The 27,576-nt window shown below is 38.2% G+C and overlaps 1 protein-coding gene and 1 long non-coding RNA gene across 3 annotated transcripts in view; both read left to right on the forward strand.

Moving 5' to 3' along the window:
- KHDRBS2 (KH RNA binding domain containing, signal transduction associated 2) overlaps positions 1-27,576 on the forward strand; it is a 507,201-nt gene that overhangs the window by 24,349 nt on the left and 455,276 nt on the right. The window lies entirely within an intron of this gene.
- LOC116658339 lies at positions 11,938-26,278 on the forward strand. Its single transcript, XR_004313687.1, has 3 exons — positions 11,938-12,078; positions 13,040-13,041; positions 26,267-26,278. It is a non-coding gene; the product is annotated as an uncharacterized LOC116658339 (long non-coding RNA).

The following is a 27,576-nucleotide window of genomic DNA, read 5'->3' on the forward strand; positions in this document are numbered from 1 at the left end:
AAGATGTTGGATGTCAGAAAAAAACATATTTCTTCCTTTGAAACCAATTTACTGCAGTATAGCTGGCTTGGAATATTATATTAGTTTCAGGTGTGCAACATGGTAGTTCAATACTTTTATAGATTACACACTATGCAGAGTTGCTATAAAATGTTGACTCTGTTTCCAGTGCAACGCATTTCTTCTCTGTGCCTGAGCTGTGCTTCCCCCGAGATCCAGCTCACTGTCTTTAATTTATTCTCAAAATGGTCTTCTGATTGCCCCTTAGTGGTGTCTCTGTGCTTCCTTCATTAGCACAGTGGTGACACGGGGTACCCTTCGCGCACTTCTTTCTTGACCTTTGACCTTTGTTTTTTAAGAGAGATTGAGACCTTGAGGTTATATAGGCAGGTGGATCTCAAATTCCTTTAAATCTTTTTAAAAACTACAGTCGTCCAACCATGAAAAGAGCCTTTTAAAAATAGGCTAATCCCACCCAACTCTCCATGGATTCATGCTCTTTATGGTGTATATTTATATATACATATAAACGTTCCTAACTTAGAAAAATGAGGAAATATTTCAACCCGTATTTAGGATAGCTAGCAAAACCCAACACAGGAAACTGATAAAGCAAACAAAACCCATAATTTCATGTACAAATTTAAATGGAAGACCCCTCTTTTTAAAAGCAGCAAGTGACAGGAACAAGTAATAGTTTGTTTTGTTTCTGTTTTGCTCCGGGAATGACACTGTGATCCAGTCATTAGAAATATGATACATATAATTTATCACACTAATTGATTAAAGAGGAAAAGAAGGCATGGAATATATTGGAAAACTATTAAAAAAAAATAAAAGAGGCATTCAGTACACCGTAGTAGGTTCTCAGTACCTGGTGCATAGGATGCTTTAATTGTAGGTTCACGTCTACCATCTTGTAAATGTCTATTGTGTGAAACTGTTGGCTTGGCATTTTATGTACCTCCTAACTCATCCTCCCAGTGGTCTGGAGAGGTCAGTGATGGTATCTCTATCTTATATACAAAGACTGAAAGGATTACGAATGGAGGGGTAGGGTTTGAACCCCCAGAGCCTGGCTCCAAATTCGTTCTTTCTCATTAGTCCCTTATTACAAGCGCTTCTGTTCCTTGTCCTTAAATTGTTTTCTCTCCCATTAGAATGAAGTTTTTTACATTCTACTTCTCAGGTAGTTATTATATCTTATTTTCAAGTCGGCTGAACTCTGTGCTTTTCTTTACAGTTCAAAGTAAAGGTGAAATATAAGAAAACCACCGTGGGGGGCCGGCCCTCGGTCTAGTCCCTTCACGTGGCTGCGGTTGGTTTACCAGCTGCCCCCCAGCGTGAATGTTTCCATTTCACATTTCTCTGTTGAGGCTCCTGAATCTTACTCTATTGCAGTAATATTTGCATCTAGATTTGAAATTGGTCCACAAGTATGAGGGCATCATGTCAATATTGACCAAGAGGTTCTCTGATCATGGTAGGAGCCCATGGAAACTGAATGCTTCCTGCCTCATAAATCACTGACATTTTCTCAAAAAGTGTTCTATTCAGTTGTATGTCCCTGTGTGTTGCTGGAGCAGCTCGTGCCACGCCCAGGCAGGTAGCAGCGCATCTTGTATTGAGGCCACTGTGTCATTTCCCTTTCATTTCAGACTCGGAGGCTGAGCTGATGCAAAGTACACAGAATGGGAAGGCGTCTCTGAAAAAAGTCATCCGTGTACATACAGATCTGTTTTATAGATTCGCGCATCTGTTTCTCCCAGACCTTTTGTCATTCTCTGAGGGTTCTGGTTGTGGCATCCTGACCAAGTAGATACAAGCAAAGAGGCGTGTTCTGTAAGCATGACACGCAGGCCAGCTCCGGATCTGATTTTAAATTGTGTCTGTGCCAGTAAGGGCAAATGTCTTGAAAGAAACAAGAAAATCGTTGGTTCTGCGAGAGAGTACGTTGTTCACTTCTCGACTTGCGAGGATGTAATTGATAAAAGAGATGTATTTTTCTTTTTTCTTCAGTGCTGTGGAGGTTGGCTCTGGTTCAGAATACAATTTAGTCTGTTAACTTCTAGGAAAAAGGCTCCTTGTAGCGAAGACTTTCCCTTCTTTGCTGTGTTATCCCCTATTTAAATTCAGTAACTACCATTCCTCTTGGAGGATTCATTCTGAGCCGCGGTTCTGTTTTCTCCAGGGGCCAGTGGGCATGTCTGGAGACTTTTTGCTCATTGCATCCAGGGAATGTTACTGGCACCTGGGAGTTAGAGCCTGGGGATGCTGGTAAATATGCCACAGTGCACAGAATGGCCACCACAGCCGAACACGCCTGCCCCAAACATCAGTAGTTGAGAAACCCTGCTCAAAAATGTGTTCTTGTTTTGTAATTTCAGTAAGCAGGGAAGAAGGGATCATCATGAGAAATGAATAACCTGCCTCTGCAATTTTAAGCGGACCATTTTTGTCTTTCTGCTGCACTTGGCTCACAAATCTGAGCTCTTACATAGTCCCGATAATGATGGCTAATGCTTTCTGAGCAATGACTACATGCTAGGCACCGTGACACATGTTCCATCATCCTCACTTGTGAATAAAAATTAGACATGCAGTATTTCAGTGATTTGTGTAAAGTCACACTCATAGTTGGTGGTGGAACTGAGATGCAAACCACCTGGTTCCAGAGCATCTCCTCTTGAACAGGGTTGCACGCTGCCTCTTGGGTTCCTCAGAGACACCTGCCTTCAACATTCTTATGCAGGATAACAGCACTGTTGGGAAAAAAAATTCATGCAGAACTATGAGGACTAGCACAGGTGTAAATATATTTTCCAACCTTGACTGGTTTACTTAGTAATCACTTTATTTTCTTTTTTCCTTCTATTTTCGGAGGAAAATGCCTTCAGCACTTTCCTAAAATGCTTCTTATTTCAAATATGTGACCTATCTTTTGTCACAGAAAAAAGATTGTTGGGGTTTTCTATTAATTCTCAATGAGCACCTTCTTTTGCATCCTTTTATGACGTCTAGTCTCCTCATCATCTTTAGTTTTTGCTCATAAAGTTACTGTGAAGATGCTGAGAAGTCAACAGAGCTTAAGCTTTGGGTCTCTTTTGTGTATTCTTTTCAAAGACCTCTAGCAATGTGTTCCTACTGGTTTGATGATTTTGTAAATTCTCTGCAATGAGATGATTTTACTTTATCCTTTCAACAGCTTTTTATTTTGAAATACTTCAAACCTGCAGAAAGACACAGCAAGAAAGACACCCAGTTGGGGTGAAAAGGTGCTGATCTAAGTAACTCAGAGCATGAGTGTGGTCCCTAAGGTCAAAGGCGAGGGGAAGGGCACGCAGCGCTGTGTTCTGCTGATGGAGCCCTGCTCTGGGGATACAGGTTCCCAGTTCTGAAACCGCACACGCGCTGGGATTGGACAGTGGAGGGGAAGGCGTGGTGGGTGGGAGGAGCCACGGTCCTCATCGTCCACCTGCAGGGGAGAAGCCAGGCTGATCCCTACGGTAATGGATTCAGCTTGAAGACCCGAGCGTGAACGCCTGCTTGGTATAAAATATATTATATTACACTGTGATATTACACTTATGGCTTGATGTGTGTGTGTGTGTGTGTGTGATTAGTATACACACATGCATTTATTTCCTTGCTCTGTCTGTTGAGCCTAGGAACGGTGCCGTTCTGGGAGCAGTAAGATACTTAGTACCGAGATTCTGCTTTTATATACATTTCTACTTGTTATAAAAACAAAAATAAAGCAAGATCCTTGGAGAAATCTCAGGTTTTAAGACAGGGAAATGAAAAAATGACACAGGGGCCCATGGAAAAAAACTCCCAATGGCAAATCTGAAGCAATTTGAATGAAAAATAAAATAAAGCAGTGTTGGATTAGAATCCAAAATATGAAATAAATAGAGTCCACATTGATATAACTTATAAAGAATTAAATGGGGAGAATACAAAAATGTTCTGAGCAAGAAAATCCCACATAATTTGTACAGATACTTTGCCGTCAAGGAGGAAGGAGGCGAATCATAAATCCTCTCTTTTTTTAAAAAAGTATTTTGGGGGGAGGGAGGTATTAGGTTTATTTATTTATTTACTTATTTATTTAGTGGAGGGACTGGGGATTGAACCCAGGACCTCGTGCACGCTAGGCATGTGCTCTACCACTAAGCTACACCCTCCCACTCATAACTCCTCTCTTAAGTGGGGGCTGTGTATAGTAACTTCCCTCCAAAGTGCTCAGTATGGAAAGGCAGGAGAAGAGAGACTTTGCAGTGAAGAAATCCAACAGATGCCACTCAGCCTGGCCATCAGGGTCACCGTCAGTCGTGTTAAGTCCTGTGGATAGTGTGTATCCAGGTCATAACCTGATGAGAATGTTCCTTCAGCTTCCTTGTATTTCTCCCCAACACATGACCCTCGTCTAATCATGAGAAAAACTTCAGGCAAATGCCAAATGAGGGTATTTTACAGGACACCTGGCTGGTACCCCTCAATACTGTCGCAGTTGTCAAAAACAAAGAAAACCTGAGAAAAATGTCACAGCCAGGAGACGTCTGAGGAGACTGACGACAAAATGGGACGTCCTGTCCTGGATGTGATCCTGACGCAGAAAAAGGACGTTAGGTGAAAACTAAGGAAATCAAAATAAAGCATGGACGTTAGTTAGTAATAGTGTATCAGTTTTGGTTCATTAACAGTGACAAGTGTGCCACACGGAGAGAAGATGTTAACAATCAGAGGATCTGTGTGCAGAAATATGAGAACCGTCTGTACTACCTTCTCAACTTTCTACACTAAATCTATTCTAAAATAAACTGTTTAAAAAGTTGAAGACATATCTCTGTCGTCTGGATTGGCAGTTGACCACATTTGTGCTTTGAGTGTGTGTTCCTTCCAGTTGTTGTATCCTTACATTATTTGGATTGTTGACTTATAATTAGATTCAGAAGAAACATTTTCAGCAAAATATGACCTGGGAGATTGAACTTCCCCTGGTGTCACGGTAGAAGGCACGTGGTTTCAATTCACCCCATTATTGCTTCTGCTAAGTTAGTTCACTTGATTAAGGCGCTGCAGATTTATTTAAGATAATATTTATTTTAAATAAATAAAATATTATTTAAGATTTATTTACGATAATTTCCCCACTGTAGTTAATTAGTAAATAACCTATAGTTTGGGACTGTATATAAACATATACTGTTCCTAGAAATCTGTCACCCAGTGGTTTTAGCATCCATTGATGATCATTGCTTGAGTCATTGATTACCTTGAGGGTTTGGCTGTTTTAAAATTCCATCATTTTTTTTCCCCTAAATTTAGTAACTTGCCGTCTTCTTTAAATACGAGCTTTCGCGTCCCCCTTCAGCTTGTTATGTTTGGATGCTGCTGTGATTTCATGAATTTTTATTTCGTGTTTATACTCCTGTTACTTTCATTGTTCTCTTTCCATTCATTTTGCCCCAAGTTTGGCCAGTAGGAGCCATGTGCACAAGAAGATATTTGCGGCTCACTTTGTACTTTCCCCCTGGAACCCTGGAATCAAACATTTCTCTAAAAATATTAGGATTTTTTTTTTCAAATCGACTTTAGAAATAAAATTCAGGGTGATGGGTGTGTTTGTTGTTCTTTGTTCCTCCTGGAGTTTTAGGGAACGTAGCTATGAAATATACACATGTGTACAAACACATGCCTCATAACATGTCTATGTATTTGTGTGTGTGTGTGTGTGTGTGTGTGTGTGTAAGTAATCAAGAGATCATCTTCACGCTTGAAATTGAAATCCAACAATTCAGAGTTCACCTGCCCCCTCTCTACTTTATATCTGCCTCCTTCTCCCACAATGAAGATTCTGGTTCCTCAAACATCACTATATTTACTCATCTGCTCTGTACTTAAGTGTATACGAGCTAGCTGCAGCATTTCTACACTGGTGTCACTATCTACTCATTTAAAAAGCCTGATGAATCAAAGTTAAGTTTGCTTGTGTGACAATGAAATAAAATTCCCTTGCAGAAAGAACATAGAAAACAGGGGCCCGGAACCAGATGGAGCCCAGCAGCGAGGGCAGACCTGGGGTTCATCACTGCTCTGTGCTCTCAAAACAAGACAAAAAAAAAAAAAAAAAACCCAACAAACAAATCTCTCAACCAGTCTCCATGTTCCCGCATCAGTCAGTGTAGGCTGGGTTATGCTGTGGTAATAAGTGAGTCCAAAAATCTCGATGGTTTAAAATGCAAAAGGATCTTTGTTGCTCAAGCTACGTGTCGGTGGCACATCGGCTCTCTGTCTGGCCCATGTTATATTTACTTCATTATTACAGTGGTGGAGCAGCCTCTGTCTAGAACACTGGGCGTCGTCACTGCAGTGAGAAAAGAGGTACGTCAAACGGCGAACCATCACTTCCAGTTGCCGCAGAGGACGTAGCTCTCTTCAGCCCATATTCCGTTAGATGAAGGAAGTGTTACGTCCTCTCTGAGCTCAGGCAGGCAGGGGTGAATGAGGGTGGAATAGCACCTCTCACAGGGCACTGGAATGCTTAGATTCTGGAATGCAGTCTGCTGCCCTAGGTCAGGTTCGGGTGACAGCTGAAATTTTGTCTCGGACTTCTTTTTCTCCCTTATTTAAACCTGGGTTATTTTAATACATTAAATAAAAATGCACCAGCTGGGTTACAAAATAAAACCCAAAAACCGAAAAATCAGTGGAAGGCACTTCTTTTCTCTGCCAGGGTTCCTGCTTGGAAGATCCCCAGAGAAAAGCGTGGTCGCAGCCGGTCACGAGGACACGTGGCCAGGCTGTGAATGTCGCCCAGCTCGTGTTTGAGTCTCCCAGTGTTTTGCCTTGGAAACCCTTCTGCCCCCTTCACCTCCAGGGAGGCACTTACAGTATAGCCCAGGGCTGAGCATCCACAGTTTGCAGACCTGTGAGCAATGAAACTACCCTTTTATTTCAAGATACCCTGATTCATTTCTGGGTTTTATTTCTGATTTTAGGACAACACATGGCAGTTTCCTTTTATTCCTACGGTGTATCTAGAAAAGGCATCTGATCAGAATACTGTATCTAAAGTAGGTGGAATTATTTCTGTGTGTGGTTCTGTTTGTTATTACATCATTTGACGTACTATGAGGTGTATTAGATTCTTTGTATGCGATTTTAGAATCTTCATTTTGATTTATTTTTAAACCCTGTAAAATACTGATTCCTGTAGTTCTGTGGTGTCCAGAATATCATCTAAATGGAATCATACAACATACAGCTTTGGGGTTCTGGTTTCTCTCACTTAAGACAACGTACTTAAGCTCCGTCCTTGTTTTGCGTGAATTGGTAGTTTGTTCCTGTCTGTGTGTGTGTTTTTTTTCCTTTTTTGCAACAATGAATACATCACTCTAGAATTTTCTTACACGTGTTTGTGTGAATGTAAGTTTTCATTTTACTTGGGTAGATGCCATGGAGTGAGATTGCTTATGGACTAAGTACCACGGCGTATGTTTTTAACTCTAGAAGAAACTTCCAAACTGTCCAATTTTTTCTGTAACTTAATCAACTTATTCATTTTGTTCCTTTCTTAGGTGATGATGTAAAAATATCATGTCTAATGAAATGATTTTCTTTTTCTGAGATGAAACCGTATCTTTTGAGAAACTGTGCAAGAACTAAAATCAAGACAGAATAAATGAGTGACTTTTTTTTTTTTGGAGTAGGTTGAAAATAACTGTTCTGCCATACTCGTTTGGGACTCAGGACCAAAAAAAGCGTGGTTTGTGTTTTTCCTAAAGGCAAACCTAAGACTTTTCTAGGAATGAGAATTGAGAAAAAATAGAGGGAGAAAGAGACATACTATTCTTTTTTCCTTACTTTTGTTTTGTTTTTTTTAAAATTTATTTTTATACAGTTTTTAAAGGTTACACTTCATTTACAGGTATTGCAAAACATTGGCTATATTCCTTGTGTTGTACGATATTTTGTAGCCTGTCTTATACCAAGTAGTTTGAGCCTCCCACCCCCCACCCCCAGCTCCTATACTGTCCCTCTCCACCAACTGGTAACCCTTAGTTTGTTCTCTATATCTGTGAGTTTGCTTCTTTTTTGTTATATTCACGAGTTTGTTGTATTGTTTAGATTCAACATATAAGTGATATCATATAATATTTATCTTTCTCTGTCTGACTTATTTCATGTAGCCTGATGCCCTCCAAATCCATCCAGGTTGATGCAAATGGCAAAATTGAGTTCTTTTTTGTGGCTGAGTAGCATTCTCTTGTATAATATACCACATCTTCTTTGTCTGTTCATCCATTGAGGGACACTTAGGTTGCTTCTATACCTTGGCAGTTGTAAATAATGCTGCTGTGAACATGTGTGCATGTGTCTTATCAAATTAGTGTATTTTTTTTTCCAGTTATATACTTAGGAATGAAATTGCTGGGTCATGTGATAGTTCTATTTTTACTTTTTGAGAAACCTCCATACTGTTTTCCACAGTGGCTGCACCAATTTACATTCCTATCAACAACATAGGAAGGTTCCCTTTTCTCCACATCCTCTCAACATTTGTTATTTGTAGACTGTTTGATGATGGACTTCCTGACAGGTGTGAGGTGGTATCTCACTGTGGTTTTGATTTGCATTTCCTGATGATTAGTGATGTTGAGCATCCTTTCATGTGCCTGTTGGCCATCTGCATTTCCTCTTTGGAAAAATGTCTGTTCAGTTTTTCTGCTTATTTTGAATCAGTTTTTTTGATGTTGAGCTGTATGAGCTGTTTACATATGTTGGATATTAATGCCTTGGTGATCATATCGTTTGCAGATATTTTCTGCCATTCAGTAGGTTTATCCCAGGAATGCAAGGTGTTTTCTGTATCTGCAAATCAATCAATGTGATACACCACATTAACAAACTGAAGAATAAAAACCATATGATCATCTCAATGGATGCAGAAAAAGCTTCTGATAAAATTCGACATCCATGTATGATAAAGACTTTGCAGAAAGTGGGCCTAGAGGGAACATACCTCAACATACTAAAGGCCATGTATGACAGACCCACAGCTAGCATCATACTTAATGGGGAAAAGCTGAAAGCATTTCCTCTAAGATCAGAAACAGGACAAGCCACTTTTATTCAACATAGTTTTGGAAGTGCTAGCCATAGCAATCAGAGATGAAAAAATAAAAGGATTTCAAATTGGAAAAGAAGAAGTAAAACTATCACTTTTTGCAGATGACATGATACTTAAGTAGACACAGAAATCCTAAATATGACACCAGAAAACTACTAGAGCCCATCAGTGAATTTGGTAAAGTTGCAGGATACAAAATTGATACACAGACATCAGCTGCATTTCTATACACTAACAAAAAAATAACAGAAGAGAAATTAAGGAAGTAATCCCATTACTATCACATCAAAAATAATAAAATACCTAGAAATAAACCTACCTAAGGAGGCCAAAGGAGTGTACCCAAAAAACTACAAAAAGATAAGACGTTCATGAAAGAAATTGAAGACAACACAAACAGATGGAAAGAGATACAGTGTTCTTGGATTGGAAAAATCAATATTATTGAAATAGCCGTAGTACCCAAAGCAACATACAGATTCAGTGCAATCCCTATCAAAATACCAATGACATTTTTCACAGAACTGGAACAAACAATTTCAAAATTTGTATGGAAACACAAAAGACCGCAAGTAGCCAAAACAATCTTGAGAAAGAAGAGAGAGGCAGAAATTACATGCCCTGATCTCAGGCTATACTACAGAGCTAAAGTAATCAAAACAGTATGATGCTGGCACAGAAAAAGACACAGAGGTCACTGGAACGGAATGGAGAGCCAGGAAATAAACCCACACACTTACAGTCAATTAATCTATGACAAAGGAGACAAGAATATGCAACGGGGAAAAGACAGTTCCTTCAGTGGTGGTGCTGGGAAAACTGGACAGCTGCCTTGTAAAAGAGTGAAATTAGAACATTCTCTAACACCGTGTACAAAAATAAACTCAAAATGGATTAAAGGCCTAAACGTAAAACCAGTTACTCTAAAACTAGAGGAAAGCAGGCAGAACACGCTGACATAAATCGTGGGGATATGTTTTCGAATTTGTCTCCTAAAGCAAAGGAAATGAAAGCAACAATAAACAAATGGAACCAAATTAAACTGAAAAGCTGTGTACAGCAAAGGACACTGCTGATGAAACGGACACACCACACCGTTCTGACAGCGGGAACGTCTTTCTACGCGAAATGTTGCATTAGATGCCACGTTAGAACAAGGAGGGGTGGTTAAGCTGCAAGGAGTCAGAGTCAGCTTTGGCTTAGATGTGCCTGGGTGGGAAATATCAATGCTTGTTTGGCAGGACAGGCTTACCTTGTTAACCTCATATGCCAACAGTTTCAGCCTGAAAATATTTTGATTTGCTTTACTCGACTTTCTCATTTGTATCTTGTTTCCAAGGACAGATTTGCTTTTGGTATCATTGCATCAAAGTACAGTGGCAGCTCACTCATAGTGCAGATTTAAGTGTCCCCACTGTGGGTTGGACAGAGGACAGCCATACTCAGACCAACACAGATGTGAACAGTAGGATGAGCATCAATCCAGTGTGAGCTGTGTTGGTGAGATGTGAAAGGGGTCAGTCTGTGTACCTCAGGCCTCCTGTAAAATGAGTACCTTGCAATACTGGGTGAGGTCCTCGTCCATAAAGATGCATATTTTTCATTCATGGGTATTGCTGAACTGGTATGCAAAATAATGTAAACCAGAATATATAGGTGTATAAATTGATGTATACCGAATGAAACTTACCTTTAAAAATAATTTTAATTATATTTTCATCTTATATGTTGATTTGAATTAACCCACCATATCTTGAGGCTGTTCTTTTCTCATATGTAAGTATTGATGGTCAGTGTATATAAAATGCATAATTATTAGTGCTTTAAATAGTTTATGGTTGTTTTGCAATGCTTCCTAGATTTTGAGAGTAAATTCAGTACTTTGGATTTTCGTTTGTTTTAATCAAAACAAAACAACACTGGCACTTCCTTGCAGACTTTAACCAATCATACACCAATGTCTTGAAACAACGTTGGAACAATGTGGTAATGGATGCTTTAGGGTAACGTAAATGCTGTTTAATACATTCAAGGTTTGACAGTAATTTTGTTCAAGAGCTTAACTGTACGTTCTTAGTAACAAAGGAAAACTTTTTCCCTTATGTAATAGAACTTGCTACTTAAATCAGATTATATCCTATTTCAAAATGTAAATATTAAATATATAAATTTTGTATGTATTTACATATATATCCCTGGGAAATTTTATAGAGCTGGCATTTACAAATGTTATAAAAATCCCAAGCATTTTGAAACCATGTAAATATTTGTCAATAATGACAAGTGACTTTCTATGTAGTATCTTTATGACAAATATAAAATCAAATGCCATTGGCTATTTATTTGTTTGTGTGTATGTTGGAATTCGGCTTGGAGTGAAGTGAATTGAAGATATTTCTGATCTCACTTTCTTGGTGACTCAGTTTTGTGTCTCTCCCTTCTAAAAAGTGTGTCATTCTTTGACAAAAGGGTGTTTTATTGGAAATGCATAATTTTAAAGCTCTCCTTAGACAAGAACATTAGATCCTTTAATCATATTCTTAAATGTTAATCATGATGAAACTGAGGTTCAGAGAATTTTAATGATGTGTGTGAGCCATGCTGTTGGATATTGACAGGAGAAAAAGAGCTCCTGACATTCGTGGCTCTGCTCATTCCGTTAGATCAGGCTGTGGTTTGTTCTCTCTGATATTTTAAAGATACGGACCCCCCCTCCCCACCAGTGTTCCTCAGCCTGAAATCTCAGGGGTGTTATCATGGGAAGTATCAACAGTTTAATTACTTGTTTGTTTTCTGATAACTGTTCTGAGTACTGAAGTTAACACTTGCTTGTTTCAGAAAAAAAAAAGTGTCAACCAAAAATAAGTAGATTGTTCTGTAAAACTTAAGCCAAAATTTATAGGAATTCTTTGCCTTTGTCCTTCATTATTTTCCAATCTCAGGTAATATATAAGAATTTTAATAGTTAAGGGGCATTTGGATATCACCCTTCAGGTTTTACTTGTACTGTTTTCATTCTCATACCTGTTTATGGCTGCTGTATTTGTAAGCAAAGCCCTCAGAAACCTCAGAGCTTTCATCATTCAGCATTGTTTCTGTTTCTGCTTCTGGTCTTCATGAGGTTTCTAATTTAGATCTCTTTGGGGAAAGGGTATATATCTCAGTGGTAGAGCATGTGCTTAGTATGCGTGAGGTCCTGGGTTCAAGCCCCAGTATCTCCACTTAATAAATAAATGAATAAGTAAATCTAATTACCTCCCCCCCTGGGGTGTGGCGGGGAACTAATTTAGATCTCTTTGCTCTCTCACCCACACTCTTCTTGGAGAAAGAAGAACAGTGCTGGAACAGTGCTCACCAGGTATAGCGAGCTTTTCCCTACTAGTGGCAATAATTGTTACGTTTTCTCACTCCCTTTATCACCCTGTGCATATTATAAGTGAAAAATCTCCTTTACTGTTGCTATAGGCACATAGGCAATTCATAAAGGACTCTACTGCATTATATTACAGGGTTTTTTTTTATTGTATGTCAAAAATAATTCATCATCGAGGATTCTTTTGAAAACAAGTTAGTGGCCTGTGTCAAGACAATGAAAAATGTTGATTATTTTCATTAAGCCAACTCCATAAACAGAAAGAGAACATGGAAAGGACTTTAAATGATCTAATTTTCCTTCTCTGAAATTAAAAAAAGAAAAAGATAATCCAGATCGTTAATATGACTTACTCAAGACTATAATGCTAGTTCCAATAAATAAATAAATAAATAAATAAATAAATAAATAAAAAAAAATGCTAGGAAAATCAGAATGTTTGATTTTTGTGGACTCACAAATTATTTTCAAAGTAATTAATTAACATGGTTTTCATTTTGTATAAGTTCCTAAGTGACCCCATGGGAGAGTTGTGGTTTGTTGTTTACTTGGGGGAAGCAGGTGGTGAGGGAAGGAAGCACTTTGCTGATCTAGCCATTTATTTTGTTCAGTTTTAAGTAGATTCAGAATGTTTTTCCATTTTAATCCCTTAAATGAGTGTCACTGAAAACTTTATATTCCGATCAAGTTCTCAGGGGAAACTTTGCATTTCTGCTGCCTTCCTGGGAAAGTCTTTGGGAATACTCAGCGAGGAAACACAAGATAAGTAAACAGAATCTGATCCCAGAGGAAATCAATATAGTTGTGGGCCCGGAAGATAAAATTAAAAAGCTAACAAAATTCTCCATAATCATTAGCCTCAGAAAGATTTTAGGAGAGAATGTGACTTCCAGTTTCAAGACTGTGGAAATAGAAGCAGAGTGTAGGCGGGTGAACAGGTGGGTTCAGAGCAAGTGGCAGGTGGTGGGACCAGTGAACTGAACATTACGTTCCAAACAGTGTGAGAATATCAGAAAGTGATGGAGAGAGAAATTGAAAACAGGTAAGAGGGTGGTGTGAGTTGGAAGACAGAAAAAAGCAGCATTTCTTGGACAGTTTACCACCCAATGGATCAAGTATGTTGTGATCTTAAACTCAGAACTGAAAATGCAGACAGACATGCAAACATTAGTACGCTGCTTCCTTATTTGAGCTGGCTCAAAAAAGCATAGAGTAAATGGATACATATCCTCAGTTTATAACATCACAGGCATTCTGTAATATTCATTTCATACAATAATTTATGTTAAATCTTTTATTAGTCACCATTCCAACCAGTCCACTTTAAACTGAAGTACTCTCACATTTAAAAATAATCCTTCAGTAGTTGAGTTTGTGTTTTAGTTGGGTTTTGCTGCAGAAAGAGAAGCTCTTGGGGCTTTTCCCTGTCCCAGAAACTCAGCTTTAATCCTTGTCAAATCCGTTTCAGCCTTTAGAGATGGTAACAGATAATGATCTTGTCGTGGTGTTGGAAGCTCAGTTGGGTGGTCTGTTCTGAAGCATCCTGTGACCTACAGCTCACCTCTCACTGCCCAGGTCACGGACAAGGCAGTTCGTGCCAAAGGAACAGTAAAGACTGAGATGACATTAATGCCTGTGCTTTCTATGGAACAGAACATGGTGTTGAGTTAGGCTTTCGAAACCAGCACTCACTTTTCAATTCTTTTCCTTTCTTTTTCTTCCTTTTCTTCTTTCTTTCTTTTCTTTCTTTTCTTTTCTTTTCTTTTCTTTTCTTTCTTTCTTTCTTTCTTTCTTTCTTTCTTTCTTTCTTTCTTTCATTGAAGTATAGTCAGTTACAATGTGTCAGTTGCTGGTATATAGCACAATGCTTCAGTCATATGTATACATATATATTCCTTTTCATTATAGATTATAATAAGGTATTGGATATAGTTCCCTGTGCTATACAGTAGAAACTTGTTTATTTTATATATAGTAGTAGTAACTGCAAATCTCAAACTTCTAATTTATTCCTTCACATTTTCTTCCTCCACCAGTAATCATGTTTGTTTTCTGTCTATGAGTCTGTTTCTGTAAATGAATTCATTGTAAATGAATTTATTTGTGTGGTTTTGTTTTTTAGATTCCACATATAAGTGGAATATTTTTAAGTGATGATAAATATTTGTGATGATATTTTTCTTTCTCTTTCTGGCTTACTTCACTTAGAATGACATTCTCCAGGAGCATCCATGTTGCTGCAAATAGTGTTATGTTGTCTGTTTTTATGGCTGAGTAGTATTCCATTGTATAAATATACCACAGCTTCTTTATCCAGTCATCTGTCGATGGACATTTAGGTTGCTTCCATGTCTTAGCTATTGTAAATAGTGCTGCTGTGAACATTGGGGTGCAGGTGTCTTTTAAAATTTGAGTTCCCTCCAGATTTATGCCTAGGAGTGGGTTTGCTGGAACATATGATGAGTCTATTTTTAATTTTTTGAGGAATCTCCATACTTTTTTCCATAATTGTTGCACCAAACTACATTCCCACCAGCAGTGTAGGAGGGTTCCCTTTTCTCCACACCATCTTTAGCATTTGTCATTTGTGGGCTTTTGAATGATGGCATATCTGACTGGTGTGAGGTAATACCTCATTGTAGTTTTGATTTACATTTCTGATAATTAGCAATATAGAGCATTTTTTCATGTGCCTATTAACCACTTGTATGTCTTTATTGGAGAATTGCTTGTTTAGGTTTTATGCTCATTTTGGGATTGGGTTGTTTGTTTTTTTATTAATAAGTTGTATGAGCTGTTTGTATATTCTGGAAATCAAGCCCCTGCCAGTCGCATCATTTGCAAATATTTTCTCCCATTCTGTAGGTTGTCTTTTTGTTTTGTTTATGGTTTACTGTGCTGTGCAAAATCTTACAAGTTTAATTAGGTTCAGTTTGTTTATTTTTGCTTTTATTTCTCATGCCTGGGTAGACTGCTCTGGGAGAACATTGCTAAGATTTATGTCAGAAAAGTGTTTTGCCTGTGTTTTTTTCCCAGGAGATTTGTAGTGTTTTGTCTTATATTTAAGTATTTAAGCCATGTTGAGTTTATTTGTGAGTGCTCACTTTTCACTTTAACACAGATTTTAAAAACAGTATTTTATGTTCTAAGTTTTAGGTTGAGATATGATGAGGAACATTGACTATTTCATTGGGTCCCCAGTACATGGCATATAAAAAGTACTCAATTAATACTTGTTCACTGAATTAACTAATTATTTGATTCATTTGCATTGACTTTCACATAGGCAGGTTACTGAGTCTCCACAAGCAAAGTGTGTCAAAGTCAGTAATAAGCCTGTATTTCACACAGGGAGAACTTGGACCTATGGGAGGTCCAATCTCTTGCCCAAGGTCACTCAATTCATATGTAGCAAACTGGGATTCAAACCCAGTCTGTAGCTGGAACCCTATTTCCCCAAACCATAGCTGCTAGTTTAGGAGATTGGCAGCCTGGTGTTAATATTGCTATTTATCAGACTGTTTTGAGCGGCATATAACTTAACTGCATTTTGTGCATTATTTCATATTCATAAAATTAGAGACTTGGAATACAAATGTAATTTCTAAAAGAAAAAAACAACTACCTCCAGAATTATATAATTACATAACAGAGGAACCCATCGTTAAATGTTTACAGTATTTACATACGTATGATGTTAGTCATGATCAAATTATTTACTTTGTTCATTAATAACATACTGTGAATCCATGGTGAATTCATTATATATGACACATTTCCAACTTACTTTTTTAAAATTATGTAAGTTTCAGTCATACAGCAGGATAATTTGACACCTGTATCCCACTTTTTATCCTGGTGATCGCTGCGTAACAAAATGTACCCACGGCAGAGACCTCTTCCCCACTCCTGGGGTTTGCTCCCTGTCATGGTAGCCTGTGGTACGACCCTGGACCTCTTGTAGACTCTGCCCTGGAAGTGGATTCACATATCTGGTTCACAAATATGTGAGGGCTCCACCCATTTCCACTTGTTCACCCTGGGAGACGTGAGCATCAGCAGAGAGCGCATGTCTGGATCTGCTTCCCATGGGCTGATCTTGTGAGCCGCCATGTGCGTTAACAAACGGGTTAAACTAACAGACTCAAACTGCATTCTCCAGCCTGGCCTTGTCAGCCGTGAAGGTGGTATTCTGACCTTTATTTGCTGTTCTTATTTAGTGCTCATCTTGACTGTAAGTAAGCGTGGAAGAAAGGTGGTATTTTTTGAGGATCCCACAGACACCCCAACAGGACTTGATTTCATGACTGTTGTAGGCAGTTGTCCACCTGGAAGCTAGCTTCTGGTCACATCTCACTTTTATTGAGTAGATTTTTAAAAACTATGCCATTGTTAAAGATAACATATATTAAATTTCTTTTAAATGTTAAAAGCCTGACAACTAATTGATTGGGTATGAAAAATTGAACCTTCAGTTTCTGTGATAGCCATAGCTTTTGGAGAAAACAATTAAATTTCCACTGTATACTTTCAGGAGTCGAGAAACGGTGGGGCAATGATGGGTGGAGGGGCTGAGAGGGAGACTGTTGGGTGCGTATATTGCCTACCTGCCCATGATGTCTTCTTTTTTCCAAGAGAAGCCAGACTTTGCCCTGGTGTCTGAGCCTCCTCCGAGCTTCTAAGGAAGCTACTCTTCTCACTGGCTTCAAGATGGATCTCAGTTAATCTAAATCAGTTATCATATGACACTTTCCTAGGAGCTGTGGGCAACCTGACATACTCCAGTAAAACTGAAAGGAAGGATTGTGGTCATGGTTCCGAGAGGGGTTTCTTTTCCTTTAAGATGTGACATCCTTCAGAAGGAGCCGTGACTCTGGTTGGGGGGCAGAGCAGGGAACATCAAGTTCTCTGTGACCCAATTCTACTTTGTTGGTGGATTCTAGTTCTATGCTGGCTGTTGTAATTCTAGGTATCTTAACGTGTCAAATAATCAGCTTCAGTGTTGAAACTCATTTGTGTTTTTGGGGTTTTTGTTGTTGTTGTTGTTGTTGTTGTTACTAGCTGTTAAAACCACCTTGACTGATTTCTTATAAGTCATTTTGAGAAAAAAAGTTTCAGAATAGAAAACAAAAAGCAAAAGAAGATAGGAATCTGTTTACCCAGCTCAGTCAGTGCAGGTGCCTTTAGATAAAGTGTTGAGCCCAGCATAGTCACTGGGATTCAGGTGTGTGGGTTTCAGGTCTGTGTGCCTGTTCCAAATAAGTGTGTGTAAGTTTCTGGTGTGTGTGTGTGTATGTTTCAGATTGTGTATGTTTCAGTTTGTGTTTGTTTCAGTGGGAAAGTGGTACCTTTCCTCGTTTTGGGACTCACTTTCCTCAAAGTAATTACATAATTGGGCAATGGCTTGATTAAAAGAGTATAGAGCATTCCTTTGAGATATCATGGGTTCAGTTCGAGACTACGAGAATAAAGCCAATATCATAATAAGGTGAGTGAAATGAATGTTTTTGGTTTCCCAGTGCAGATAAAGTATGTTTTTACTATACTGTAGTCTATTAAGTGTGCAATAACTCTTAATTATCTCTAAAAAAAGGTACATTTAATTGTAAAAAATACTTTATTGCTAAAAAAGTGGTATCACCTGAGCCTTAGCAAGTCGTAATCTTTTTCTGGTGGAGGGTCTGGCCTCTGTGTTGATGGCCCTGGCTGATCATGGTCGTGGTTGTTGAAGGTTGGGGTGGATGCTGCAGTGTCTTAAAATTAGACAACTGTGAAGTTTGCCACATCGATTGACTCTTCCTTTCTTGTATGATTTCTCTGTGGCATTTTACCCACAGTAGAAAATCTTTCAAAACTGGAGTAGATCTTCTCAAACCCTGCAACTGCTTTATCAACTAACCTTATGTAACATTCTAAATCCTTTATCATCGTTTCAATAGTCTTCACAGCGTCTTCACCAGAAATAGAGTCCACCTTAAGAAACCAAGATACCACTTTCTTTGCTCATCCATAGGAAGCACCTTCTCATCCATTCAGGTTTTATCATGAGATTGCAGTAATTGGGTCACATCTTCAGCCTCCACTTGAAATGCTAGTTCTCTTGCTGTTTCCACTGCATCTGCCGTTACTTCCTCCACTGAAGTCTTGAACCCCTTCAAGTTATCCGTGAGGGTTGGAATCAACTTCTTAGAAACTCTGTGAATATTGATATTTTGACCTCCTCTCTTGAATCATGAATATTCTTCATGGCTTCCAAAATGGTGGATCCTTTCCTGAGGTTTTCAATTGACTTTGCCCCAATCCATCAGAGGACTCACTATCTACATGGCAGCAATGGCTTAGAAAATGTGTTTATTAAATAATAAGACTTGAAAGTTGAAATGACACCTCCATCCATGGACTGCAGAGTGGATGTTGTGTTACAGGCATGAGAACAACATGAATCTCGTTGTCCATCTCCACCAGAGCTCTTGGATGACCAGGTGCATTGTCAGGGAGCAGAAACATTTTGAAATAATTCTTTTTTTTCGGAGCAGTAGGTCTTAATAGTGAGCTCAAAATACTCAGTAAACCATGTTATAAAAAGATGTGCTGTCATCCAGGCTTTGTTTGTTTATAAAGCACAAGAAGAGTAGATTTAGCTTAATTCTTAAGGGCCCTAGGATTTTCTGAATGGTAAGTAAACACTGACTTCAACTTAAAGTCACCAGCTGCATTAGCCTCTAATGAGAGAGTCAGCCTGTCCTTTGAAGCTTTGAAGCTTTGAAGCGAGACATTGAGTTCCCTCTAGCTATGAAAGTCCTAGATGGTATCTCCTTCCAACAGAAACCTTTTTCATCTACATTAAAAATCTGTTTTTTAGTGGAGCCACCTTTATGAGTGATCTGAGCTACATCTTCTGGGCAACTTGCCGCAGCTCCTACGTCAGCTCCTGCTGCTCCGCCTTGCGCTGTGTGTGATGGAGGCGGCTTCTTTCCTTAAACCTCATGAACCGGCGGCCTCTGCTGGCTTCAGACTTTCCTTCCGCAGCTTCCTCACCTCTCTCAACTTTCATAGAAATTGAAGAGAGTTAGGGCCTGGCTCTGGATTAGCCTTTGGTTTAAGGTTAATGTTGTGGCTAATTTGGTCTTCTATCCAGACACTAGAACTTTCTCCATATCAGCAATAAGGTTTTTTTCACTTCTTTATCAATTTATGTGTTCTCTGGAGTAGTAATTTTAATATCCTTCAAGAACCTTTCCTTTGTATTCTCAACTTGACCAGCTATTTGGTGCAAGAACCCTAGCTTTTGGCCTCGCTCTGCTTTCAACATATCTTCTTCACTAAGCTTAATTATTTCTTGCTTTTGATTTAAATTAAGACATGGAACTCTTCCTTTTATTTGAACACTTAGAGGCCATTGAAGGGTTATTAATTTACCTAATTCTGATATTTTGGTGTCTGAGCAAATAGGGAGGCCAGAGGGGAGGAAGAGAGATGGGGGAGGGCCAGTTGGTGGAGCAGTCAGATCACACTCAACATTTATCAATTAATTTCACTGTTTTTTATGGGCACAGTTCATGGCACCCCAAAACAGTTACAATAGTAACATCAAAGATCATTGATCACTGATTATCATAACACATATAATAGTAATGAAAAGTTTTGAAATATTACAAGAATTCCAAAATGTGGCTCAGAAAAAGTGAGCAAATACTGTTGGAAAAATGACGCCAATAAGCTTACTGGATATGATGCTGAATAAAAGGAGGTTTGGTTGTAACCACTTCATTCTATACCTGTTGGGATTTGGTGGGATGAAAATCATCCTCAATTATATGCAGAGGTGACAATTAGATTTATTTACGTATTCAACAGCTACTTATTAAGTGATGAAATTTATCAGGCACTGTCGAACTGGAAATAGAGGTCTTAGCAAAATAGGGGCAGTTCTTTTCTTCATGGAGCATATGGTCCAGAGACACACAAATTCTCTGAATTACAGTGTCATAGTGTCGGTACTGTTCATGTCAGTTTGAAACTTAAGCAAAAATCAAACCACTCTTTCCTTTCTAGGAATAATCATTTGACCCAATAAATTCTTTTCTTCATAAATAAGAGTGATAGTGGAACCCAGATTCAATAGTGTGATCATCTTCATAGAATACAGCAAGTGAACACATTAGGAATACAAATTGTTTAAAACACATTAATGTAGGAAACCCTGTATTAATTCATTTCTATAAAATATGATAAATTAATGTTTGTGGGTAATATTTTAATGGTGCTTCATAAGAGTTCATCAAGAAGCAGTCAAGACAGGTTGGTGCTTTGTGTGAGTCCGCTGTCACTCAGTGAGCCATTCGCTCCTCCTGATCTCAAATGAACACTGCCAGGAAATGTTTCCAGAGAAAGCAAATTCTTCACAAAAGAAAGAAAAGAGGGAAAATGAAAGATAGTAAAGATATTCTTTGGAAATTAAAATATACTACAGACAACATTTTATCATTTTTGTCAGTTTTCAGTTACAGCTAGATATGCATTATTTATTAGGCTAGATACAAAATACAGTTGGTGATTTTACTTTTCTTATTGTTGAATATATTTGGGCTGTTCGATATTGGTGGGGAAATTTCGCCTTTGTGCTTACATCTGGACCTCCCAGTGAGTGACTGGACTATGAGGCTTGACCGCGTGAATCATGGACTGTTCTGTGACCTAGAAGAGCAGTTTGCATGGACCTTGACACAACTCCCCATCAGTTACAGTCATCACACATTTCCATGAGCTGCTGGTCATATAGTGATTAGGGTCTTGGGCTCTTCAGAAAAGCAAAATAATCAAACCAGTCAGGCCATTAACACGTACGGTTGCTAAATTCCTAATAGTGGCAGTATCATCTGGTTAATCAAAGTGAAGTATAATAATTTGAGTTTTTAATTGACCTCTGAATTCTGAGTTGGCCTTTCCCCTTACTTTCAGAAGGTTTTGGAAGGTAGTGACTTGGGTAAATATATAATGCTATTTAAACATTAATTAAAATACAATGATTAAACATTTCTTCCAAGTGCTAGGAACTGTTCTAATCACTGCTTTCATATTAAATTCTCTTAATTTGCTCCCATGTGGTGGAGTTAGGATTTGATCACCAGCAGCCTGGCTCTAAATTTAGTGATAGCCACCACTGCACTATATTACAAGATTTTATTCAAAGTGATTTTTCATAAGAGCAAAGGTAATTGCCCTATTACAAATTGGAAATCCCAGCTGAATCTTGGAGTTTTCATTCTTTTTTAAATGTTTACTTCTGTTTTAATTCTAACAACTTTCTATCTATTTAGAGAGTCTTGGAGTCACTTCACAGAGGGTGAAAATTTCAGATAGTTTTTGGGTTTCCTCCATCTGCCAACGTATTTGTGATTTAACTTCCTGCTAAATTTGCTTCCAAGTTCACCTGCAAACTATTTTGTTCTGTGTTATGAAAAATTTTTGTTGTAATAATTTATAGACTGGAAAAAATAAACAAAAGAGGAGTTGAAATAAATGTAATATATGAAGATAGAAGAAATTAGCCTCTTTCAAGTCTGTATATTGCATTTTGAAGGACACAGATGCATTCAGATTTTCAGCAGGAGTGAGTTTGTCCTCCACCAACATGCCAATTTCTGAGTCACAGTCTCTGGACATACATAAAGGAAATCTCCACGTCTCCTGAAGATCATTATGTTTTTTAATGCCAATGTGCAAAATATGAAGAAAATGAAATATTTAAATCCCTATTTAAATGAACACATTCCAAATAGATGCAGTAATCGTGTTTCTACCCCTCGTCAGATACATGATGAAAAGATTCTTTCATGGAAGTGTGAGTGGTTTACTAAAACTATATTGAGTTTACAGATTTTGAGAATAAGCATATCCTAATCTTTATACCTTAAAGTTTTGACTAACTTAAATTCTTACTTTTCTTGTTTTAAAGATGGTCTCTGTCCAATCGAGAAAACATGAAAGAAAACAGCACAATTAATGTCACACGGAGATCAGAGGGGTGGAAAAAAAAGACCCTGCTGGATTGATCAGATTAGATCAGAGTTCCTCGGGGTGACACCATTGACTTTTTGGGCTAAGTGAGTCTGTTCTGAGAATTATGGGATGTTTGGCAGCTCCCCTGGCTTCTACCCTCTGGACTCTGGTGGCATCACCCTCAGTTGTGAAGGAAAAATGTCTTCAGACATTATCCCGTTGGGGTAATATCAACCTCGATTGAAAATTAGTGGATTTGCTAGCGTTAGAGGAAATATCAAAACCAAGAATAAGACTAGCCGAAATGGGGGTGATGGACAAGCCGCCAGGAGATGTGTTTTTTTTTTTTTTTTATAGTGATATACCAAATACGGTTGTCTTTGAGCATGCATCTGTCTCGTCTGTTGATACATGGATAGCAAATCATTTCATCACTTCATTTCTGGGCATTATAACTCAGATACTATGCCACAGAGTGGTGTGTGGACGATTTTTGCTGAGCTGATTTTAGACAGCAACAGTGGAAACTTAAGTCACGCTTCCATTCCTAAACATTGTACTCTTTAAAAAATTTTTTTTCTTTAAACACTAGAGTCTTAACTACTTCCTATGCAATTTCCGAGGTGGATTGGACTAACACATGTTTAAATATTATGCAGGGATAAATTCTAAAGTCAGCATGTAAGGAGACAACTGTGTATGTCAAAATCATTATTGAAATCCACAGAATGGTGCCATGTTGAACAATTACACTCAGTCTCTCAGTGAGTCCTCCAGGACTAGTGTTTCCAACAGTATTAGGGAATATTTAGCCATTTCTTTATCTGAATACTAGAGATGGTCATATTTACATGGATACCTACACCCTTCACATATACACATGAAGAGCATGCTTACACATACCACATCCATGCAGATGTGCAAAATACTGATGCTATGAGAAATGTACCAAATTCAGTTCTACTACCTCTCACACGATGTCAAATTTTACATTTTTTATTTTTCAGTTTAAAACATTTTCTGATTTCCATTGTGATGTCTTTAGCCAATGGCTTATGAAGTATGTTTCTTAATTTCCAGATCTGCAGGAATTTCTGGTCATTTTATTTTCTTGTTGTGTATTTCTAACTTAATTGTATTGTAGTATTAGACTGCAAACTGTAGTATTTCTATTTGCTAATATTTGTAAAAATTAGTTTTCGGCCCAGTAAAGGGTCAGTTTTGTAAATTTGTGACCTTTCAGTGTGTGGTTGAATAGTCTTTTAACAGCATCAATAAAAATTAGTGGTCTTTATATCCATTTTTAAAGTTTATGTCCAAGATTTAAGTTTCTATATTTTGTTCAGAGCACTGATTCCCGCTTTTTTCCTTCTGATTGATCTGTTAGTTATTGAGAGGAATCAAGGTTAACTCCAGCTCTGATAGTGGATTTTCCTGTTTTCTTTAATATCAGATTTCACTTGTTGAGGCCATGCAGTTTAGTGTATATTAATTTAGGGGTTTTGTATATTTCTGATAAATTAAGTGTATCATCACAATGAAGTGACTGGTCATCTCGTTTCTCTTATGTGCCTTTCTGACATTAACGAGGCCCATCTAGCGTTCTTTTCTTTTAGTATACGTGTGGTATATCTTTGTAAATACCTCTCTCTATTCCACTGTTCTGTTTCTTAAATTGATGTTTTTTTATATACAGCAAATACTTGTGTTTCTTTCTAATCCAACTATCTTCTTCTTTAAATTGGATTTTAAGTTCATGTCCATTAAAACAATCGCCAGTATATTTGCTTTTAAATCCATCATAGGCTAAGTGCTTTCTATATGTCTTACTTGTTTGAAGGCACTACATTTTTTCCTTATTCTTTTTTACTGATTATTTTATTCCATTTTCACTGCGTTGAAAGCTGTATATTCTCATGCTATTCTTTCATCCATTGCCCTAGAAATTACAATATATACTTTTCAATGTTGGATGGTTAGCACAGTCTAGTTTTAATTGCTAATTCCACTCTTCTGAGGAACCTAAGTACCTTGAAACACTTCAAATCCATTTGCCTTCTGGGCTTATATGCCACTTTTATTCTATGATGTATTCATGTGTGCACGCACCATGTGTTATACGCGTTTGTGTAATAAGTGTGTAGATGTGTGTGCATGTGTTTGTGTGTATATTGTATGTTTATATGTGTGTGTGCGTGTCTCTGTATATTTATATTTAGATAAAATCCCCAACAAAATCCTGTTCTTGTTACCCTTTGATAAGGGTGACAGGTCACTCCAGTTTCCCCGTGTGGTTACTGGTGTCTTTCCATGTTGTCACGTTCATCTGAGGCCGTTTTTCTTCTGAGGAACGCTCGTGATATTTCAGTGGCTTGCATTGGTGGGTAGCGAATTCTGTTTGGTTTTGACTAATTGGTCTTTGTGTGACCTTCACTTCTGAAAGATACGTTTGTGTTTGGCATAGAATTACAGGTTGCTGTTTACTTTCTCGCACACGTTTGAGAACATCGCTCGGCTGTGCTCCGGCCTGCGCTGCTGGGACTGAGAGCGCCCCTGTCAGTCTGCCTCACGCGCCCCTCCAGTGAGTCTTTCCTTCCTCCCATTGCTTACACTGTAGCCTTTTCATCTTCAACTTTGCCTTCGTGTTGATAGAATCAGATCTGAATTTGTGTGTGTTTGTCTGGCTGGGAATTAACTGGAGTATTGAATGTGTGGGTTGATGTCGTTCATCAGTTTGGGGAAGCCCCCTTAGCCATGACTTCTTTGTCTCTTGCTTTTACTCCATTTTCTCTTTTTGCTCCTTCTGACACTTCAGCTAAATTTGTATTAGACCCTTCCTTCTCCCTGCTTTATAGACCTCTTGGACTCTTTATTTTTTTGCCTTTTTCCTTCAGGCTTCCTTCTGTATTTTATTATTGAGTACTTCTATTCTGAATATTCTTTTCTGATCTTTAAACGTTACCAATTCCTGTCTGAATTTTTTACTTACAAGTTTTATCTCCATAAATATTGAATGTCTGTTTCAATGTTCATTTCTGTGCTTCTTACGAGTCTGTGCCTCTTTCCTGAGTTTGCGTTCTGTTCATATTATCTTCATCTGTGCACATGGACTGTGCTGTTGCTGGGCTTTGTTATTTAAAAATTACTTGAAAAAATAATTATTTTTCTAGGATGATGATATCTCATTCCAGGGTGGGTATTCTTTTGCTCTGTCAGGTGCCCAACAGACTAGAGATTCAAAAATCACTTCAGCATTGTAGGGTCTGGGGTGTTTCTGGAATGCTCAGATGACTGGCTGCCGCCCGCTGGGGGCTGCTTTCTTTTTGTATACCTTGCTCCTTTTTCCCTTCACCCACCCTGAGTCCACATTTGTCCATGTAGCTCGAGAGACAGTGAACTTGCAGCACGGTCCCCTCATTGTCTCTTCTGTGTTGAAGATGCCCCGAGGCTAACGCAAACCCAAACTCTAGACTTAACTCTCCAGGTTTCACTCTTCTTTTGGGTCTGGGGCTGGTAATTCTCCTCTGTCTTGTTAGTCCTTCGTTATTTTTAAGATTTTGTAAGTATTATATCCGGTAGGAGAAGTGACTCAAGTCACCCAGCCTGCCATTTGTGAAAGCAGAATGCCTCTCACGATACCAGTCAGTAATGAAGTTTAAGACGTCATTTACTTACACTTCGAAGAGCTCTACATTTTGATACTTTATGCTTCGATGTCACTGTATTTTTTTCTTTTGTTTCAAAAACTAAGTAAGTCCTCATGATTATTTAAAGCATGTTATGTTTCCATGTTACATATTTTAGACAATACGACGCATTCTTTTCGAATCAAGCTGTTCCAGTCAAGACATCCGTTGGCCACTCTTCTAGAAAATGTAGTCAAAGTGTCATTTGACTTAGGACCCTCCCTCCAAATACTCTAGCTTATTTTCTATTCTTTGCTCCCTTGGTATCTCACTAATTATTCTTATCACGTTTACTACGTTGTATTACAGTGATATGTCTGCAAATAGCTCTTCAATAATAAAGATTGAATATCGCTAATAGTTGTATCCACAGCACCTGGGATTTAGTAAGTCCATGATAAATGTTTAAATATATTAAAAATTTACTTTTAAGTCCAAAATGGTAATTGAGAATAATCATTGACATGGCATCAAATATTTAAGAAACCCTTTGAATACAAAAATCAGAAACCAGTTGTTAAAGGCTCCTTTATTTTTTAAGCTTTGTTTTTTATTTCTGACCCTTTGAATATAGGGTTGATGGATCAGAAAGAATCTCACTATCATTTTGCATGTGATTTTAGGTTTGGGAGAGGGACTCAGCTTTCTTTTGGAAAAAGGCATAGAAACATTTCTTTTGAATTATTTAAGTACATGTATTATTCTCTTTGGGTTTATTCAGTGTTCAGAATAAAAGCAATGTAGCAGAGATGTTGAAGATAGCAAGAACATATTCTCAAATTTTGTTCTTTGACACTTTATTCTTTTAATCAGATGATCTCTTTTTTGAGAAGATATGAAGACCTTCAGGCCACAGTGTCTGTAGTCTGTTAGTCCAGCTGCACTAAATACCAACTCCTATAACCAGTGTTACAGGTTTTAGGTCCCTGATTTTAATGACAGTACCTGGCTCTCCAGGGACCAAAAAGTAAAGATGTCTGGACCAATGTGTCCAGGTGCAGACTTCAGGCTTTTTATATCCAGCCAAGGTTTAGAGATCCAGATTTTAAGTCTGCTCAGGTTTTCTCAGTTCTGCTTGCAAGTGGCTCTTCTTCTGCTGGGAGGAAAACTACAGGTGCTAAATAAGAAAAAGGAAAGAAGGAAGAAAAATATGTTTAAATCCCTTGAAGGAAGTGAATCCAACCTTAGTTATGTGACTCTCTTGCTTTGCCTCCCAAGACCACCGCCGTTGCCATGCATCATAATTTCCGTGGAAATTCATTCCCCCGGACACCTTTAGAATAAATATATTTTAAGTGCTTAGGGTATGTTTTTAGCTCTTAGTTTCCTCACCTTTAAAAGATCTACCGCTTTTATTGCATATAAACAGTTCTGTGTAT

The sequence above is a fragment of the Camelus ferus genome, chromosome 20, assembly GCF_009834535.1.
Source record: "Camelus ferus isolate YT-003-E chromosome 20, BCGSAC_Cfer_1.0, whole genome shotgun sequence".
Lineage (NCBI taxonomy): Eukaryota > Metazoa > Chordata > Mammalia > Artiodactyla > Camelidae > Camelus > Camelus ferus.